Source organism: Schistocerca piceifrons, chromosome 1 (genome assembly GCF_021461385.2).
Source record: "Schistocerca piceifrons isolate TAMUIC-IGC-003096 chromosome 1, iqSchPice1.1, whole genome shotgun sequence".
Classification (NCBI taxonomy): Eukaryota; Metazoa; Arthropoda; class Insecta; order Orthoptera; family Acrididae; genus Schistocerca; species Schistocerca piceifrons.
In genome coordinates this window covers 741,590,868-741,607,474 of record NC_060138.1, presented here as the reverse complement: position 1 = coordinate 741,607,474, position 16,607 = coordinate 741,590,868, and positions in this window count along the sequence as shown.

Sequence of the window (16,607 nt, the reverse complement as noted above, 5' to 3'; positions counted from 1 at the left end):
GGAAGATCGGATCACTTCCAAATCTCCAGCTTCATAGTACGCACACAAGCTGCACAATCTGAAAAGAGAGAGCCATCGACGCTCCCTGTTGTAATCATGACATCACCTAAATTTTCGGCTAACTTTAACGACTGCGAGAAACTGACATGTTGTCAGTGGTGCTCGAGGGACGTTCTGCACTCTCGACTTTGAAGAGGACGTCCTTCGTCACATAGAAGACAATCTGAGGATGAGAACTCGAAACATTGTCCATGCCATGTGCTCCTACAGCACGCACGTCAGAGTTCATTGTCCTAGATGTGTGCGTGATTTGGATGTGATTCGATTCTCAAAATGATTTTACATCCAAGTGGCACATTTCTGGACATGGGTTCCGTATCAAAAATTCATCTACTACGTCCCCTCCACAGCCCGTAGAAACCTGAAATAGGCATTTTGAATGACCCTGTAGGCCTATACAGGGTGTATCATAATTAAAAACGAAAACTGACAAGAATATCGAAACAGAAGCGAAAAAGTTCCACTAAATATAGGTCTGCCAACAATCACGATTGCGTGCTTATTATAGCCATTGAATTCAATATGAAATATTGACTTACTTAGTTCAATTGTGTTTATGTTGTAAACTAATCGATTCAGATCCTATCTAACAGAGTTAAAAGGGATGTAATACTACTACAGCACATGTTACTGTAGCATGACACTACGATACCACTGCGTGTGCTCGGCTTAATACATTAGCAACAGCTGGACCAGCGGCCGGGGGGGGGGGGGGGGGGGAGGGGGCGGGCGCGGAGCGCGAATATTTTTAAAATTTATTGCACTACAAAAGTATTATTATTACATATACAAATTGAGCACCAGATAATTATTGTGAATTAAAATGATTTTAACAAGGGAATTACTATTTCACTACAAAGAATATTGAAACAAGGTAGGTAACAGAATTTGGGTGCTCTTTCAAGACTAGTTTAAGTTTTATCCAAATATTCTAATAAAAGGCTTAAGATAGTTTAGTTAAGAAAATAAAAACACACACATAGTGAACTTTACAAATTCTAAAAAAATGATTCAAATGGCTCTAAGCACTACGGGACTTCACATCTGAGGTCATCAATTCCTTAGACTTAGAACTACGTAAACCTAACTAACCTGAGGACATCACACACATCCATGCCCCAGGCAGGATTCCAACCTGCGGCCGTAGCAGCAGCGCGGTTCCGGACTGAAGTGTCTAGAACCGCACTTTCACAGCGGCCGGCCAAATGGTAAAAGATAAATACCAAACATGACGGGCAGACTATAGACAGAAGTGATGCCTGTAAGACATGATCACCAACAGCGTGTCCAAGATTGGTCAAGGCTCCCAGCCGACACGTCAACTAAAATAAGCACGTATAAGGTCCGCCCACGCTGTGCAGGCACACGCCAAGGCCGACGTGAGACATCACATTATAATTGCCTTCTATAACACATCAAAAGTCTTTAAGACAAGTGAGAAAACGCGTATTACTGCCACCATTTTAACGTAACTAAACAAAAGAGGTGCCTCGAGAAAGGTTGAAACTTTTAATAAATTCAAACATAAAATACCAAAAAGTGGGTCAAATAACCAAACGTGTTGAGACAACATTTTCCATGGAGTGCAGCAACCTGGTGCTATATTTACGTTAAAATTACAGTCAAGACCGCAATAATATTTGTTTATTTACCACTTTCGTCTTATGTTCAAGTCATCTTCAGAATTTTTCACCCCCTATAACTGACAGTGTACAATCGTTGTGTCACGAGAAAACCGAGGGGCCGCCAACACGAGCCATAGGGGCCAAAAATCCTGGAGATGGGTTTAACATAAGCCGAAACCGGTAAATAAACAAATATTATTGCGATCTCGACTGTTGATTTTTAATGAAACCAAACACGCTTAAAAGAAATTAACACCTGGTACACTAGCCCGACCTTGATAACATATAAAGCCCAGTCAACAAGTGAACACAGTAAAACATAAACGCTTGGCTATAGAAGCCAAAAGCGAAAACAAATTACATCCAAGAGAGAGACTGAGCATAGCGTTGCTAGATCGACATGAATACACCAAACGACACTAAATAAGCAATACAGGCACGTGTCGAAATAAAGAAGAAAGTGACGCTCCACAACAGGGCAAACGGACAAGCTGCCGAATAAAATTCCAAAAACCGTGTTAAATACTTCACTACTCGGATCTGAACAAAACCACTGATCCACGAGGATAATTATGGGACTCACCCAGTCTTATAAGTCCAGGAGCAACAAAGCTTTGACCCTGCTGCAGGAACTTCCTCCTTGGCATGTTCTCTCTGGTCTTGCACCGTCTCTTCATTCTGGACGTGCAAGGTGACCGGGGTGAGCACTCCTAAGATGCTCCAAGGGCTGATGAAGCATAGTGCTGACTTTCTCGACTTCCGGCTTCCACTATCCAAATTTTTTAACAAAAGCAGTATCGCCTTCCTGTAACGTGGCAGGTTCGGGCCCGCAATTATACCGCTCCGTCTCTCTTTTGTGGGCTCTTTCAATATTCCTCTTTTATCTCTAAGAACATAAGGTATTGTTTTATCTGCAAGTAAATCCGCAATGTCCCACAAGTTGGTAAGCTAGGAGTTAACTGTGTGGGCGAAAGGCAAGGAAGCAGGGGTGGGCTGTTGGACCTCATGCCTTGCCAAGTTGAAAGCAAAATTCAACCGCAGCAGGGAACAATCCCATCTGGTATGCGCCTCGGCATAAAAGGTAATCAACGCTGTCTTCAAGTTTTGATTAAACCTTTCAGCAAAAGAGGGCTGAGGGTAATATGGAGTGATTGTCACCCGAGTGACACCATACCGAAAGCAAAAACGCCGAAATTTCTGAGAAACACATTCGGGAACCTTGTCACTGTCTTATGTGGACGAGCTAGAACGAGGTAAGGATCTGGTTGTCAGTTTCAGGTTCCAGTTCTCGATTCTTTTCGACCATGAATAGGACCACGAACGCCTCCAACTCGTACGTGAAATAGTTAGTTTTGACCTGTGTCAGGGAACGGGAAGCATAACCAGTAATAGCCTCTCAGTTTTGCTCCTTGAGTAGCACTGCTGCTACTCCAGAGTTTGAGGCATCAGTTTGTGCAATAATGAGAGGTCAAAATCAGGCACAGTCAGCATGGAAGCGTTACTCAGTGCGTCCTTCAAGCTGTCAAACACCACGTGGTGGGTTTACGTCCATTTAAACTCCATGCCTTTCCGACACAAGGCCTTCCTAGGGTGGCAAAGTGTGGGAAGTACATTCTAAAAAAAATCATGGGCCAACGAACTGGGCTATCCCTTACTTAGTTTTGGGAGGTTGGAACCCGTATATCAGCTGAGGTTGTAATTGGTCCACACGAACCCCACCATCAGAAACCAGTTGCCCCAAGAAAGAAATATCACAGTGCACAATGGTGACTTTCAATGGCTTCTCCATTAAACTCACCTCGCCTAGCCTACCCAGTATTCCAGCAGAGCATTTACCTTCCCTGTACACTCCAACATAATTTACACTGGGGGCACGAAGACGCCAAGAAGCGGCGAACACAAATCCAGTACATCACCATCTTCAAACTGGCCACCTGAGCTGCACCTGGCCCAGTACATCTTACCTGGTCATCTGGCATGGTTCCAAGTAGTCAGAAAAAACCCTCAAACATCAACCCCCGGTCGTGTCTGAACCAAGGACAGAATTAACCAAAACCTAAAAATAACAAATATAGAAACGAACAATGCTTAGTCGACGGGATGACCCAGAAAGGAAACAACGAAACCGAGCTCTGCTGCCAATGTGGCTCCATGGTACCACTGTTAATTAAAACATCTTTAAATTAATGGACCAAAAAATTATTATTATTACTACAAATGAAAATTGAGCACCAGATAATTATAGAGAATTAAAGCGGTTTTAACGAGGGGATCACTGTTCATAGTTGTATCTTGAGAATGTTTTTATTCTATCATACCTGCTACTCGTCAAAGTTCGTGACTATACGTCAACGGGAAGGACTCAATATCTTTTGATGAATGAGTTTGTGGATATCATAATACATGACTTAAATTGTCATATCTTTTGATTACATAGACATAGAAGCTTAAAGTTTCTACACCACCAAGGGATCGAAAACCTTAGCAATTGACTTGATACCTTTATCCATTCCACAGAAGAAAGCGTCTTAACAGATGACAGACTAGTAGAAAATGAAGTGACCGTATAACGATTCCATTTCCATGGGCTGAGGTCATAAAAATTGCTCGAACTTTGCTGTATGTGTTGGCAGTGAAGTATTTCATGTAACTATTTTTTTTTAACATGGGGAAACTTAATTTCTGGTTTAACCTCGTAGTTCACAAATTTGGCTACAAAGATCACTAAGCTAGTTAAACATGGTATGCTTATTAGCTGAGAGCTTAAGGTAAAAGAGAGATACACATTTGTACTTCAGGTCTGTAGTTGTTTAGTCACAAGCATTTTGATGTACTACAGATAGAACAGCTCCAGCCGTCCACGGAGACCTTAATCACTAACAGCTGTTGTGTACGGTTACTCTGCACGCTAATTGGTTCTTATAACTACAGAACTGTACAGTGGACATGGAATGGGTTCTGGGATTGATGGATAAAAGTACAGTCCACTAATACTGCCACATTGTTATCAGCATTTGTAATATATTTTGTTTTTCCGTAACTGTTATAAAATTTTCGGAACACATGAAGAATCGTAAATGTATCAACTTGAAACAGAAAACCCGGGTCCATAAAGGGCTGAACCGAAAGCTACGAAGTCAAGCATGTTATAGGATAACTCTGTCCGTGAAATACGAAAACTGACGTATGGAATAAGTACTATATAATAAATTTGATTTATTATTACGTAGCTGCTAACATCAAAGCTTAGAAAACCTTGGTCAACATGTAGGTATTTATCATGAGGTGCGAGGTCAGGCAACACCACTAATGAACTGCGGGTGGCGTGATGAGTACTCTGACGTTAGTGCTGATGAAAATGATCTGTAACACTGCCGTCTGCATTTACAGGGTGAAGTGAACAGTCGATCAGACATTCGGAATGCGTTATATCCAGTTACTGACGGGTCAGACAAGCTGTCTGTTCATCTGTTAAGACGCCTTTTTCTCGGGAACAAATAGAGGTATCAAGTTGAAATTTATGTCGAACACTAAGGTCCACTGTCTTTTGGCATTGTAAACAATTTCCGCGTCTGCTTTAAAGCAGTAAAAACAAAAGGTCATTTGTACAGAATCCTCAGAGCGCAAGGCCTATTCGCACTTGCCCAGTTTCGACGTAATCACAATTACAATTGAAATAGTTGTCATTGTGGGATCGACTTTTGTACTGTTGTTTCCCAAAGAAGTTTGCAGCTTGGTAATGGAACAACTGGACGTAAATTCTGACTGGAAGGAAAGAAAGTTTTGAGATGCAATAACAGACTGAAATCGCTGTAAGAAAGATAAGGACTGTGTGGTGGATGATCAAACAGCTTCCAGTTCAACTCCTTCAGAACAGTTGTTATACACTGAGTGGTATGTGGACATGCATTGTCATAGATCAGCACGACACTTGCACTGAGAATTCCACACATCTTGTTTTGAATGGCCTGTAGCAATTTACGCAGAGTTGTATGGTAGTTTTCAGTGTTCACTGTTACAGCTCTGGTCAGGGAAGTAGTAGGAAAATGGGATGCAGGTGCTTTTTATCTGCGTGGCTAACATACGTTTAGGGGCAAATATACAATCAGAGGCAACCCTGTTGTTCTGCTAACTGATTTATAAACCCCTGGGTGTTGATTTATGACCCCATGGGGATAATCTGTTCTTCTGAGAAACCACCCACCCCTCCCTCTCCCCCTATCCCACACCTCTGGGTGATACTCACACCCTCTTCCCTTACCCTCGCCGATACAAGCACACTTCTGATACTTTGATAACAAATTAATTGACTAATTAATTAAATTGACCAATTAATTAATCCCTCCCCCTCTGTGAAAGCCCCCACCCATATCGAAGCCCCTCACCCACTGGTAGAGGATGCTGAAAGAAGCAACCTCCCCACACCTTCTCCCTCCTTCCCCTAATCCGTCTGGTTATTTCCTGCCAGATGAAGTATGAATGGTGGTAGCTTTTTGATCTTGATATCTGAGAAATTATTGGTGAAACCCGCCTTTCTCTCTCTCTCTCTCTCTCTTTTTCTCTCTCTCTTCTCTCTCTCTCGCTCTCTCTCTCCCACTTCTCCTCTCTCTCAAGTGGCTACTTCCTGCCCAGTGAGCGTCTGTTGCATGTCACTGAAAACCACACTAACTGCTCTTTTCTCTTGAACGAAGTAATGGGTATGCGGTAAATCCCCAGCCCTCCCCAAAATCATGAGCTGTGGACTTCTTGGAAATAGTCCATTGGCACTAACCCTGCTCAGTCAAATTGATTAACTAGTTAATCACATCTATAACTTCTGTGTGGATAGTTATTCTGTGCTTCTTATCGGTGGATGTTAGGACTGGAATAGTTGGTGGGGAATTCTGGGATTTGAACCTGCAGCTGCCTGGTTTCCAAAGCCTACTCTTCCCTTCTGAATATTTTGCTTGAATCCTTTTGGTAAATACTGACACAGGTGGGACATTTGGCAGGAAGTCCATTACATTGGAAGAAGCTGAAAATTTTATTTCAGCTCAGTTGCATGAAATGTCCTTAAATAATTTGCAGGAGACAGGGCATGAGATTGGAGTGGTGTGTGTGCTCGCAATACCAATATTGAAATGATAAATTGATCAGTTGGGAATTTGACATTGCTATTGGTTTTTAAAGTACTCTAAAATTTCCAAGCTGGTTCTCTCAGGTACTCCAGGATGAAGAATGAGGAGGAGATGGAGAAGGGATCTACCTTATGACAGGATAGTAATAACAATGAATACCACTCCCACCATTCCACTGCGAGACAGAGTTCTCTGGACTCTATTGAGAAGCAGTAAACAACACACCCTTAAACCATGTTCCATTCCGTGGTAGTAGTTGTCACAGTGAGAGGTCACAGATCTTTGAAACACTCCTACATCCCGTGTGATCATGTCCTGATGTCATCATGCAGCAACCCAGATCAGAGTTCGTGCAGTGCAGTTGCCGCCATCGATACGCATCTCAGCGATCACACCAGATCTGAAGCTAGAACCAGCCCACTGGAGGGAACGCCCAGCCATGAAAGGTATCTAGGATGACTGGAGTCATAGGATTCTGGATGTTATCAATAAGTCCAGTGAAAGCATTTATCGGTGATCAATTCTGAATCTTCTCAAAAGTGCACATAAAAATCGGAGGATACTCACAACACACATCATCACAATGGATGCCCAACTCATACTGAATATTAGTTCGCTATTCAGCTGACTGCAGGGCGGCATAGTGAGTTCAGCTACATCCCTGTACCCCAACTGAATAGTTCAGGAACCTCAGTGGCAACTTGTACCCTAAGCCAGAAATATCCATTCGTTCCAGCTGCCAGCTACCTCTGATAACTCCCCTCATTGTAGGAGGACTACATCCTACAGACTATAAGTCACAAGAGAGGGTTCTTGTAGTTCTGGTTCATAAGCAGTTTGATACATTATTTTTTTCTTGTAACACATTGAAGCAGTGTATGACTACAGTTTTGTACACTGCCTTAATTTTTTTCCGCCATGACTTTGAGACATGTGTCAGGTAATAAACCAACTGTAAAACATTTCGATCTATTGGCTCTCACAGGGAACACTGTGGAGCATTTCCAAACAGCTGCCTGAATGTGATGACCTCTACATGTAAATCTTCCACAGTGATGAGGTAGCAGATGTGTCGGTGTTCCATTTTCAAAGTTACCCATAGCATTGACTCTTCATATTGGTGGTGCATATTGCTCCCTTGTATGTGATGGCTGTTTTGGAGTTCTAGGTGGTAGTCATACAGCCCTCCAAGTCTTTGGACACTGTGTCTTTCATTTTTGTGACTTACAATGCATAACTGCATGTGGAATAAGGCAGTATTCTGCAGGACTTGAAGTCATAGAGCATGCATAGTATGGACTATCAGTTGTCAATTCCACCAGTGATGAAGTGGAATGATTGCTTATACCAAGGCAGGCATGTAAGTACCCTCATCCCTCCATATTTTTTGTCGTATTTTCATCGATTTTATGTGTTTTCCACAAATTTTCATAATTTTGCCAGATTTTCCATAATTTCAATGCATTTTACTCAAGGTCCAAAGCGCCAGTCTTGACGAATTGTCACGTCAACAAAACGCTGTAATGTATCAATGACATTGCAAAATGGTTCTCATATAGATAAGAAGCGAGGATTACTATAATTCAGACTACATAGTTCTAATTCTACAGGGCACCCAACTACGCACTGCTTCGCAAGAAGACCTTCCCCGGCAAAAATCTATAATTTGTCTTACATATATAATAATCCATCGGCATCTTTTGCACGGTTGTAGCTTAAAGCAGCAGTAAGTGGATAGTTGGGTGCCCTGGAGATGTAGTTGATATTAGGTACTCGAAAGTATAGTAAATCTCGTTTCTAACCTGTATGAAAATCATTCTATCCCTTCACCAGTGGGATTGACAACTGATGTTTAATACTAGCCATGCTCTGTGGTTTAAGTCCTGCAAAATACCTCTTGTCCCACATGCAGCTATGCATTGTAAGTCAACAAAATGAAAGACGCAGTGTCCAAAGATTTGGAGGTCAGATGACAACCGCCTCAGACACCGAAACAGCTGTCACATATCTGGATGGCAATATGCAGCACCAAATGGAACACTGACGCATCTGCTATCTCTTCACTGTGGAGAATGAGACTAAATGTAGAGCTCATCACCTTCGAATAGCTCTTCAGAAACGCTCCACAATGCTCCAACCTCTTCCATTTTCCATATATTGAGATGTTCCCTATTTTTTGACAGTAAGAAACACTGGCTCTCTTTTACTTCAGTCATTCTGCATGCTATGAAAGCAGCTTAGTTTACAACAAGCGATGTTCAGCTTTCTTTGAGAATCAATGGATCTAGTCATGTTAATGTTGGTTTAGTACCTGGCAGAGGGCAGAGACTTTAGAATCAAAGAAAAGAAAAACAAAATGTATGGCAATGCACGCAGCTGTAGTCATACACTGCTTCAATGTGTTACAGCAAAAAACAACGTACCAAACTGCTTATGAAATAACCACACTGGGATCTGCTATTGTGATTGACAGTCTATGGGATATGGTCTTGCTCGAGTACAGGCGACAAAACAGTACACAGCTCTGTGGAAGTGACTACAGTCACTGGCCACCTGCTCCAGTTGACCAATACAAGTACATTTTATGGGATCACCACGTATGGATGACGTCAATAAGCAGAGAGTATTTGTTTCTGATGTATCGGAAGAGAGAGACCGCAGTAAAATCTTATTGACTTCTCTACCAGCTGACAGTAATGAAGTTTTTATACTTTGTGGTTTTACTCTGTTGGATGTTATGAAAATAACGAGGAGAGACAGATAGGTAGCTAGATAGGTAGATAGAGAGAGAGAGAAAGAGAGAGAGAGAGAGAGAAAGAGAGAGAGAGAGACTGCGCTATCGACGAAGACTCTCACACCATCACACATTTCCAGCACGGTAATGATAGGAATACGATGACGTAGATAATGATTAGAAGAGTGGGATATTTGTAGACTGTCATTCAGTATCGATGAATTGTAGTTGTGCAATCTATGTATAGTACGCATGGTTGTGAATTCCCTGCTGCAAGTTAGTGTGCTGTTTTTCTCATTGTGATAGCTCTCTACCTCTCAGCCTTGTAACTAATCGGACACTGCACCCAGAACGTGATGGGATTTCGAGAGACCTAGCAGGGATCTGTGACTTAGCTTGGGATATCAGTTCATCCTGCTCTAGCAAATGGCAACTATCCTTCAAGAGCGTACATAACACAGATAAGGGACATGAGAGATTTTTAATTGTAATTACGCCCTTTATTCCTCGATAAATAAATGATAATGATGGTGTGGGAGGAATTTGCTACTGGGAAACTGTGGTATGTCATGTAGATTGCCATCCAGGTGGTGTGAGTATGGACATACCATAACTCATTCCACAATTTTTCGGACACTATGCATCTCGAATAAACGATAATCACGCTACTTGTCGGGAATTTCATGCTGCTGGAGGGTAGAGTTACTGTGGTTAGTATTCCGGCATACCACCAGACGTGTGTAGGAAGTGATCAGCCTACTATTTCCCTACAAAATTATGCTTGCCTAGGCGTAATGGAGGGATAGATTTGACATGGGGAATAATGATTTCAACGCATTGACAAGTTTATCCGATCATAAGGGCTGCTACATTCACTTCATTAACAGCTGCACAACATAGTAATGCAACGTGCAAGGGTTCAACTGGATCTGCTATAGAGTCCAAAGAGTACAAACAGGGCAGGCAATATGGCTGTAACATTATGGATGCACAGAATATCCCCTGACTGGCTCTCCTAAGTAGATAGTCATATGTTCATTGTCGCACTATCGACTGCTTCACCAACCCATATCAGTAGTGTCTTTCCAAGCCTTTCGTCCCCAGGGGCACTGTTGATTATCGCATAGTGCGAGGCGCCTGTGGTTTACAACACGTGTTTGAGAGAGGCTTGGCGGAATGCAACACCTTCCAAAGTGCTGATTGTAAATACCTGCAGTCGATTTTCGAATCTGATTGGCGGGAAGACTTAAATGTCAAATAATTTCCCAGAGCTGAGGAGAATCGAGACACCTAGCCGTTGAAGGTGTACAATACCACATTTTTTTCGGCCATTATACCCATGTAAATGATAACTGCACTACATGTCTGAAATGTGTATGTATTGGAGTGTAAGGTTACTGTGGTCAGTGTTAGGACATGCGTAAAGAAAAATATTGAGGGTGGTAATATGTCCATTTGTAAGGGAAGTATAGATTTTACATGTAAAATTGCGGTTCAGGTCATGGCTAGCCACAAGGGGTACGAAAGGTTTTATGTGGAAAATTATCTTGAGTCATACGTAGGTTATAGATGTATGTGGGAAATTGATATTTCCAGCGCCATAGTCATCAGGGAGTACTTACGATACTTTTCTCGTTGTTGAATATCGCCAGATTGGCGTTACAATGGCAATATTTAATTGCGATTACACTAATAAATATAGGGCTCGTTTCCTAGTGTGGGTATGTGGCAGTTGTAGCCGGAACCTGCAATGAGTGGACGTTTCCAGCTTAGGGCACGAGCTATCACTGAGCTTCCTGAACTGGTCAGGCAGGGTATGGGGATGCAGTTGACCTCACCATGTCGTCCTCTGGGCAGGCAAATAGTGAACTAATACGATCTAATATGCGCTGGGCAGCCTTCATGATCATGTGTGTTGTGAGTATTCTCTGATTATTACATGGATATTTGAAAAGATTCAGTATCAGTCACTGACAGGTGTTGGCGCTGGATGTATTGATAACATCTGAATTCCTACCACTCTGGTCATCCTGGACACCTTCCACAGCCAGGCAACTCCACTGGTGCGCTGAGTCCGGCTGCATACATGGTGCGATCACTGAGATGCGCAACGTGCATCCATGGTGGCAACTAGTGCTGCATGATATCTGGTCTGGGGCACTGTGTGTGGACATCGAGACATGAGCGCGAGGACTGTTTGAGTGTCTCAAATATCTGTGACATCTAATCATGACAGCTACTACTATGGTATGGAGCATGCTTTAAATCTGCGGTGTTTACAACTTCTTAATAAAGTCCAGTGGACTCTTTCTTGCAGTGGAAAGGTGGGAATGGTATTCATTGTTGTTAGTGTCATATCACGTGATAAACTACCCCTCCTCCTCATTTTCGTCCTGTTATAGTTGAGAGATCCAACTTATTGATGATGCGGTGCTTTAAAAACCAATAATTACATCAGATTCTCATTTGAACAATTTATTGTTTCCGATATTGCAAGCACAAACACGATGCCGTCTCTGCCTCTACTAGTGGTATTGTTAACTAACTCAGTCAGTACCTGCACTGTAGAGCACGGATACAGACAGCTGCTTCTAGTGACCTAGTTTGGAAGTCCTGTGTTTAGGAGAAGATTCGGCAGGTGCCGGCCAGAGTGGCCGAGCGGTTCTAGGCGCTACAGAGTGGAACCGCGCGAACGCTACGGTCGCAGGTTCGAATCCTGCCTCGGGCATGGATGTGTGTGATGTCCTTAGGTTAGTTAGGTTTAAGTAGTTCCAAGTTCTAGGGGACTGATGACCACAGCAGTTAAGTCCCATAGTGCTCAGAGCCATTTGAATCATTCTGCAGGTGCTGCAACTGGAAGTAGCCACATGAGGTGGAAATTCTTCAGCAAAGGTTGTCACTGTCAACAAAGTGAACTGTGGCTGTGTGGTGACTTGGCTGCCATTTGGTCACTAAAAATTGTAGCTTGCATCTGATGCCATCGACAGTTGAACTTTAAAGCGCTCAGTTTGCATTATGTACTCTTAGTATAGATCTGTACAGTCAGTGTGCTAATACCAGGACACATAGCTTAACGTTAGATGGCTGGTGGTCTTTCGTGGCACTGTGGTGTATTGTGAGCCCAGGTGCGCCGCAGCTTCCAGAGTATAGCATCTGCATGCTTTTTGACAGCCTGGAGCGCTTTGGTGGACATTATAGCGCACCCAGTAGACGGTATGTGTGCGGTTACTTATGTTGACGTCTATTTTCTGACAGTATTCCTTCCGTGATTATTTTATAAAAAATAGATCTATTTACATATTTAATTACTTCTTTACAGTGTATTTTGCAAGACCTGCTTCTTGAAAATTAAATAAACCAGAGAGAATTACGATCGTTTTCCCACCAAATGAAAGAGAGGTCCAACACCTACAATCAGATTTTTTTATAAATAAACAGTATATCCTTTGCTATGTAATTGATATTGATTTCAACTTCGTGCCGTGAGATTCTTCCTCTCCAGCACAGATTGAGGATCTTGCCAATTTCCAGGTGGTGGAGGGGAGGGCAGGAGTTGGGAAGGGGAGGGAAGAGCTGGGGGATTTCTCAGAGGGGGAGGGGTTATTTACTTAATTGATCGATTTAATTATTAGTTAATTAATTTGATGTCAACATTGTGCTTGTATTGGAGGTTGGAGGTGTGGTGGAGGAGGAGGGGGAGAGGATGGGGTGGGGGTTTCTCAAAAGGTTGTATTATCCCCAGGAGGTCATAAATCAAACCTCATGGGATCATAAACCACTTAGCAGAACAATATATTAATGTCATAAATCAGGCAGCTGTCAAAATTTAATTAATTTGCATATCAATTTCATATCGGAAGTGTGCCAGAAATGGCTTCACCTTACTACTCAGGAAGTCAATGACTTATCCTGTCCCAGAACACCGTACACACGACGTTACACACGGCCCAATCTGTCTGAACTTTGTTTCGATTGGATATCCACTGTGACGCTACTGCACTGAATGCTGCGAACCCCATCTCATCCCCCTTTACTATCCCGTCGCCATCATAATACCACTGCTGAAATATTAACGCTGATCGTAAGCGGTTCATTTGGTACTTGGGCATCAGGTTTTTCATCACCCACCTTGGACTCACTTCCTCGTACGACATGGGCTCATGTAACAAGTTGAGATATCTGTGGGAAAAGGCTACTGTGATACATAATGGCGGAGAGACGGTTCCCTATAACGCTATGCCGCACCAGCTCCTCGAGGTCGTCACTGATGAGGTACGGCCGCTCACAGCCCTCTTCAGTATGTACGCCATCTTCAATATGTACGCCAGCAGTGCACCAACTAGTGCGGCCAGTGCACCTGATACAACTGACAATGAACTTCGGTCGTCGAAATGTTTTATGCCTTTAGAAACCTTGTCACACACCGAACACGCAGCCAGCGAGAGAAAGAATTAGAGCCACTTTTTTCAGTCTCTACTGCAACGCCAGCGACAGCAGTCGAGATTTTCCCGGCTATCATATTATTGTTACGTTATAGGTCTCGCCTATTTTTGCTATATTCCCGACTAAATACGTTTACTTTTTAAAAAATACGGAAAATTAATTTCTGTGTGAGTTTCATGTTCAAGATATGTGTAACACTCGCAATTATAAATGCAATATGAGTACGCTTACACACGGTGATTCCGTAACGATGTTATAAACTTGTAAGTAGGCTGTTTAGGTTTTTATATTGGTAACGCCACCGTCACGTAGCGCTCTGTATGAAAATCACTGGCTGTGCTGTGTGCAGTCTGTGGCTGGGTGGCATTGTTGGAATTTGCTATTGTAGTGTTGGGCAGTTGGCTTGTTAACAGCGCGTAGCGTTGCGCAGTTGGAGGTGAGCCGCCAGCAGTGGTGGATGTGGGGAGAGAAATGGCGGAGTTTTGAGAGCGGATGATCTGGACGTGTGTCCATCAGAGACAGTAAATCTGTAAGACTGGATGTCATGAACTGCTATATATATCATGACTTTTGAACACTATTAAGGTAAATACATTGTTTGTTCTCTATCAAAATCTTTCATTTGCTAACTATGTCTATCAGTAGTTAGTGCCTTCAGTAGTTTGAATCTTTTATTTAGCTGGCAGTATTGGCGCTCGCTGTATTGCAGTAGTTCGAGTAACGAAGATTTTTGTGAGGTAAGAATTCATGAAAGGTATAGGTTATTGTTAGTCAGGGCCATTCTTTTGTAGGGATTAATGAAAGTCAGACTGTGTTGCGCTAAAAATATTGTGTGTCACTTTAGTGAATATCTGAGTACGTTCAGTTTTGCTCAGCTGTTTGAAAATCAAATAAGATAAGATGTTTATCAGCACAGTAATTGATTAACTATGTCCAAGGGGACGTTACAAACTATCAGGATGGTGGAAATGGTATCAGTTTGACTGACGTCTGGAAACGATCGCGTCGGAAGTTATAATCAAAGATCATTCTCATGCCTCTGACAGAGGAATACAAGTACAGGTGATGTTGCTAAGATTGTAGGAGATACAATTTTCGCTGGACATGTAGACGTGCTTTGAAACCACCAAACTGCTCGCGTCGATATAGCTACGTTGGGTATTAAATAAGAAAAAAAAGTATCTAGTAACCATGAGCTCTAAAATCCATACGTTAAGAACTCTGACGTGGTGTTCATCTTAGATACCTTGGAACATGTCTCTTCTATTGCAAGCTCTTTGGTTTCCATACTTTTGGAGTGGTAGTATAGGACTAAATATGGGCTCGAAAAAGCGTACTTTAAGAGGTGTGGTCACTTGCTCAGTGGAGGAGATGTGTTTCACAGTAGCGAAGTTGAGCAAGTTTCGTAGCTTTTAGGGTATACGTTTTACAGCTCATGTGCATTAGATATTTTTTCCCTATTTTGGCCCGCACTACCACGTCTGAAAGTTGCCTACCCTATAATCTTAGCAACAATAATATCGGTCCACTGTCAGAGATATCAAAACGATTTCTGGTTATAACTTTCGACTCGGTCGTTTCCAGATCCGTGTCCCTTACCAGAAGGTGGTACGTTAAGCCTTCTCCATCATCCCTGAAAGTTTGTAACATTGTCACTAAAACACCTTGTATACAAAAAAAACAACAGAAATATAAAAAGTGAGATACTGTAATTTAAAATACGGAACGTTCGTCAGAAAACTATATAATTATCTGTTTGTTGTGATTCGCACTGAAACCACCAAACTTCCTTCGTTGGGTATTAAACCAGAGCCCGCTGGGCTGTGGAGGATTCCAAATTACTGACTGGAAAATGGGCTCCATTCATGGGTTAGTAATAAGGACGCTAATTACACCATTTATGCTTCGGTAAAACGCTGACACTCTTCCTGCTGGCGCTGCGCCCGCTAGTTAACTTTCTTTAAATCCGAATGATTGAGATATATTCACGTACAAATGAGTAATGAAACAGAAATCCTGTTCATTACGTGTGATTTGTTCGTATATAATGGAGTTTTTAAATGCCCCATGTTACTATAGAGATCGTTGGTGCAGAGGTTATTGTTAATATTACTAAATTCTAGTTTTAAGTACTAAGTCAGGATAAACTGGTATCATTAGTTTGTCTAATTATTTTAATATTGCATCTCAATTAAGCAGTTGGAAGAAATTGTTTTTCTATTTTCACAACTGAAATCACTTTAGGTGTACAATATGCTTCAATATGTCCTTTATGATTAACAGTACTTGTATGATTTCGTATGTACTGCATATGAACAATGTGTGCGTATGCACGCATATATGAGTGACGGGGGTTCGAACTATTACAGTTTAATTAAACCAAGATATTATTGTATATTTAAAACACTTGTTGCTAACTACGGTGTTGTGACTTTATCTACTTATATATTGGAAATACATATTAACGCTTGGTTTTGGATAGCTCATGTCACTGTTAAAGTGTATTTGCGATGATTTGTACTAAATTTGGAAGGATTTGCTTCTAATGTTTTTTTTTTTTTTTTTTTTTGCTCTGTAAGGTAGAAATGTACAGTCTGATAACTAAAAATTAAATCTGTAGATTGAAGC